Genomic DNA, 5,162 nt, shown 5'->3' on the forward strand with positions numbered 1-5,162 from the left:
ACCAACCCCTTCTCCAAGTGGAATATGCCAGAAGGCCCAGGTCTGGTTCCATCCCTTATCAAGGAGGCCCAGGTAGAGGTTCTCAGATTGAGGGGTGCTGCATTTATGACCCAAGGCGTAATGGGCAACTGGGTATAGAAGGTCACAGGCCCAGGGATCCGTGAGAACCACCATTTCTAGAAAAGGCCAGTATGCGGCCAGTGATTTTTGCTCTAATGGTGTACAGCACAGAGCCAAGGTCAGTTTCTAACATCAGGAGCCCAAGGGCAACCTATGGCTCCCATAGGGGTCCTGAGACTCCTAGAGGTGTAAGAAGAGGTTGCTAAAACCTCTGTAGTGAAGGAGACTCTGAGGGGAGTAAAGGGAGTGCCTACTATTTTTTTTTTTCTAAATCAGTGTTTTTAATAAAGAGAAATGTACTTCTGAGAGAAAATAACTGAGCTTGTTAGTGTGTAGTCCTTTCAACAATACAACCTGATATTTAGCTGAGAATAATTATTGCAACTGTTGAGATCAATACCATTCAGTGACTCCCTGTATTTAGGCAAAGATAAGCCTCATTGGTGTTTCCTTTGAAAAGAGTTAACATCCACTGAGACGAAAGGCCCGCTGAGACGAAAGGCCCACTGAGAGCACGAGATGCTTTTACTTTTTCATTTTCTTCATGTCAGGATCGTGCGCAACGGCATGCCCTGTGAGACTGTTTTATTGCAAATCTTTTGCAAGAGGCAGCATGTTCACACATAAATGGGTGCTTTTCCTCAGGGAAAAGACGGCTCTTGAGACCAAGCATGTCGTATAGCTTCTACCACGGTCTTCTCTTGGACACTGACACACACCCCCTTCTGGGACATGAGTTGGCACCTGTTGCTTACCCTCCCCTCTGTGCTTGAACGTTTCCCAGCACACTCGACATGCTATTTTCTTTTTCGTGGGTTTCTCTCACATGTTTTTGCCACAATGAACATCCCTTTTGACATACGTAGCCCTCGTGTGCTTTTCTTTTCATCCTTTCAGACTGTTGGGTGAAACAAAGGCTTTCCATTTCTTTCAGGGTTTCACTTGAAGAGTGATTCATTTTTCTGTTGGCACGGATGGATTTCTACCTGCTGATGCTCTTAAAGGTCTTCTTACAACCTTCAAGATCGCATATGTATCATTTTTGCTGATTTTCATGTTTGCACTCAAAATGTTCCTTCAAGTTTGATTTTGTGTTGAATTTTTTTTATTTTTAAAATTTTTTAGGCCTATTGTGATTGGCTCTGGCATCTACTAAGAACCTCCTGGGGACCATGGGGAGTGGGGGAAGCAGAAAAGGTAGCTGGGGTGGGGCTGGGCTGGGCTACTGTCTATCCCAGCAAACAGCATTTGCAGTGAACATATCAGTGATGGGCAGGGAGGACACTGCCTCCGAGATCAAAGCCAGGCACCCCAGGGAGTACCCGTGCATGGCCAAGAAGGCAACCACACATGAGGCCACTTATGGTGACCACGTACAGGCAGCCAAGGCTGTGCCTGGAGTGACCCACTCTAGACCAACCCCACACAACACCCAAGTGTGCATTCTGGAGTGGTTCTCTGTGGGGCCTGTTGGTTTTAATTTGGACCAATTTTATAGTCTTTTGTTGGAGGGGACCCCATTCCAGGTGGGCTGATTAGTAACAGTATCAGAGAGATTAAGTAGAATCTCTAAATGAGGACTATGTTGCCTCTAGAATGCAAAACAGACTAAACGATATTGGCGTTTTATGTCCTTATGAGTGCGTTAACAAAGGTCCTTAAAAGAGGATGTCATCACTGTAATGGAGAAAAGTGGATGCAGTTAAGATCTTTTCTGCAAAGACTGTGTGCAATGGCAAAGAGGTCCATACTCTCGAAGGTAGCTGGAAGAGGTGTATTGCTTCCTTTGGAGGTAAAGGCAAACTGTTGCTGAGAGGCTGTTAAAATAGGCACTGAAAAGAACATATTAGCCAAACTTTTTACTATCAAAATATTTACTAGTTGTTAATTGGATGACATCAGTAATTTTAATAACATTGGGTATTGGGTATGGGGACCTTAATGGATGGGACCATAGTATTAAAATTGCAGTAATCCACTGTGAGCCATTCTTCTTTTTTTTCTTCAATTTTTGAAGGTTTAAAAACAGGCAAAATTCGACTCCTTTATTGATTAGGTCTTATATAAAGTTTAAATTGTTGAAGGCCTTGTTTTAACTTAAATTGAGCCATCTTAATATTTTAATTGGGTCCTTTCTGTCAAGCCAATTTCTAAGTGCCAAAGACTTTACTTAGCTTCAATTTATTACTCCTTGTTTCAGAGTGTTTATATCCAATACAGAATATTTTAGGGCAATAGATATTATGACTATGGGAAATCTAGGCAGGGCTATAACTTAAAGGAATATCTTTTTTTTTTTTTCCTGTATTTTATATTTAGTTACTCTCCTAAGGTTATAGGAGTCCCATGTTTAAACTTAGTGGGATCTTCTGATAAAACTGTAATATGAGATCCAGTTTAAGTCCATGAAGCTTTGTCAATTAGTGCATTTTAGCAGTTGTTAAAGTTAATTTAACCTATGCTATACAGGCACAAAAGGCAATCAGCGCCCTTTTTATCTTTTTGTCATAGAAATTACTAAATTTTGGATTTTCAATTGTTTTAAGTTATGGACCTTTGTTTAAAAATATATATTATATTTTATATATATGTATATATATATATTCATTTTTTATGCTTTCCCTCTGTATCTAGGTTTTTTTCCTTTCATTCCATTATTTTCTCTGTTTTGGGCTTCTAGTCACCTATGGCTACGGTTTCGGTTTGTTTCTGTCTGATAGCTCAGTGTGAACATCTAGGTGGTTATACGCAAGGAGTGCGGAGGGGCCCATGGCCTGCCTTTAGGCAGCCAGCTCTTGCTCCAAGCTCTCCCAGTCCACCGCTAAAGGACTGGGGTTTGCAGCCTCTCCTTGGGACAGTGCAGTAAGACCCACTGTCAGAAGTATCAGTCCCTTCACATGTTATGTTGGGGCACTTACTAAGGCCCAAGCACACTGGTTAGGGGTCTTGTATTAGGTAAGTAACTGGATAACCGGCAGGTGTTCTGAAGGGGGTTGCTGGGATGAAATATTTGTTTTCTTGAGTCAGAGGCCCCCTTTGGACGTGTTGGGTGGCTGGTCCTTGAAGGTGCAGCCTATGATATTCTTGACAGTCTAGGGAGCATAAAGCTCTCCGGGGACAGCAGGGAGATATGGAGCAACAAAGAAAGGTAGCTGCTACCCTCACCTGAGCAACATCAAAATGAGACCCAGCTGCCATGTCCCTCCCACGGGGGAGCGCAACCAACATCTCCCCGGACAGAAGTCCCCTGAAACACACAGACCAACGGGAGTTCTGCCCCAAATGATGGTGTTGAAGAAACACCAGCACCATCAAGGAGAGTCCCCTGGAATAGGTCTCTGCCAAACACAGACTGTGACTAAAAGCAGACCCACCGAATCTTCCAGCCTGGAAAGCACAGCTCAAGGGGCCTCAGGCTACAAGACTAAAGCCCAAGCTCAAATTCCACCCCAAACTGCTCTCCCTGTGGTCTGGAGCCAATTACTGAGCCAAGAGCTGTCTCCCAAGAAGTTATCCAAGAGTTACTGGTTGTGGCCACAGTGCCAATTGCTTCATAAGACTTCAAGAATTCCTTTGATGGTGGGATATGACACACTGATTCATGCAGATGAAAGGCTGAATGTTTTGTTACTTAACGCCACTGAGGAGAGATGGCGGGTGGGTAGGGCCACACAGGGAATGACGCCCAGGGAGGGGGTGACAGCAAACTAGAGCTGTGGGAGGGCAGCTATATAGGCAGCTTTGGCAAGCAGGGTGGGGTTAGTTAGGTTTTGCAGGCTCCCTGAGGATTGGCTGATTTGAGTCATTTAGTGTAGGGGTTATCCCTAGTTGTCTAGTACTTGCAGTGATGAGGGTGATGCAACATGGCCCAGAGTCTGAGAGCCTAGTAAGGGAAGTTAACTTTTCAGAGCACATGGTGGGCTCTAGCAAAGCACATCCCAGACTCAGAAGCCAAGAGCAGCCAGACTACAAGGTTGAAAGCCCAGCATTGGCTAAATATCCAGTTCCCTTCACAATTTACAGGCATCTAGAGATTTCATTTAAAAAGTATGTTTAATAATCGACAAAGGCCTATTTTTTTTTCATTTCTTGGCACATAAACTGCATGTTTAAATTAGGCATTCAATTTTCTTAATTACTTTTTTATAAACATGAAATATTGGTTCATTTGATGAGATTCTTTTCAGAATTTTCTAAAATTCCAATAAAAAGGAGAAATGATGTCAACTCTTAAAAATCTCCCATATGAGTGTTCATTTTGAAGCCTTAAGAGAGTTACTGGATTTCACAAAGTGCTATATTTGTCATAAACCTGCTGACTAAGGAATTCCTACCACCGATTAATTAAGCAGGGTCAGGCAAAAATAAAATATCATAGTTTTCCTACTTTTGGTCAGTTTTTAAATGCTTAAAAAAATTAACAGAGACAATCCAATAAATGTAATTTTTAGGGCTTATAGCATCCAAATTAATATAGCAACCCAATATAACATTAACAGGCTATTACAATGATTTTATGTAGATCTGTGCAAAATAAGTTCAATTAGGTGTTTCATAGCTCAGCAATCCATCTGTGTTACTCTAGAAACTTCACCTCTCAATTTCCTCAATTATTACTTCAATTTTTTTTCTCTTTCCCTCCTTTATCTTCTTTTCTTGTTACATTACAGGTAGTTTTTCTTTTCCCATCTAAGGTAACTCCTCCCATCTGTGTGTTTGGACTCCATTACAAGTTCTCAGGAATATTATCCAACTTCCTTTCCTGAATATTCAACCAAACCATCTCAACTAGATCTTTTCCATCAATATGGAATCATTCCTGGGCCTCTGTCACATATCATCCTTATTTACAGCCTTATTTCTCTGCCACTCCACAGTTAATCTCTTAAAAAAATTATTTGTTTTGCTGTCTTCATTTTCTCATCTCCTATACATTTACTAACATACTTTATGCCAACACAGCTTTTGTACCATTTATTTATGGAATATCCTCCCTAAGGTCACCAATGGCCTCCATTTTGCCAAATCTAGGGGACATTTTT

At 41.7% G+C, this 5,162-nt stretch overlaps 1 pseudogene; it reads right to left on the minus strand.

The window, feature by feature from the left end:
• Positions 1-645: 645 nt before the first annotated feature.
• LOC130851886 (transcription factor IIIA-like) lies at positions 646-1,219 on the minus strand (annotated as a pseudogene).
• Positions 1,220-5,162: the final 3,943 nt, after the last annotated feature.

The sequence above is a fragment of the Hippopotamus amphibius genome, chromosome 4 (genome assembly GCF_030028045.1).
Source record: "Hippopotamus amphibius kiboko isolate mHipAmp2 chromosome 4, mHipAmp2.hap2, whole genome shotgun sequence".
In the NCBI taxonomy this organism is placed as follows: Eukaryota; Metazoa; Chordata; class Mammalia; order Artiodactyla; family Hippopotamidae; genus Hippopotamus; species Hippopotamus amphibius.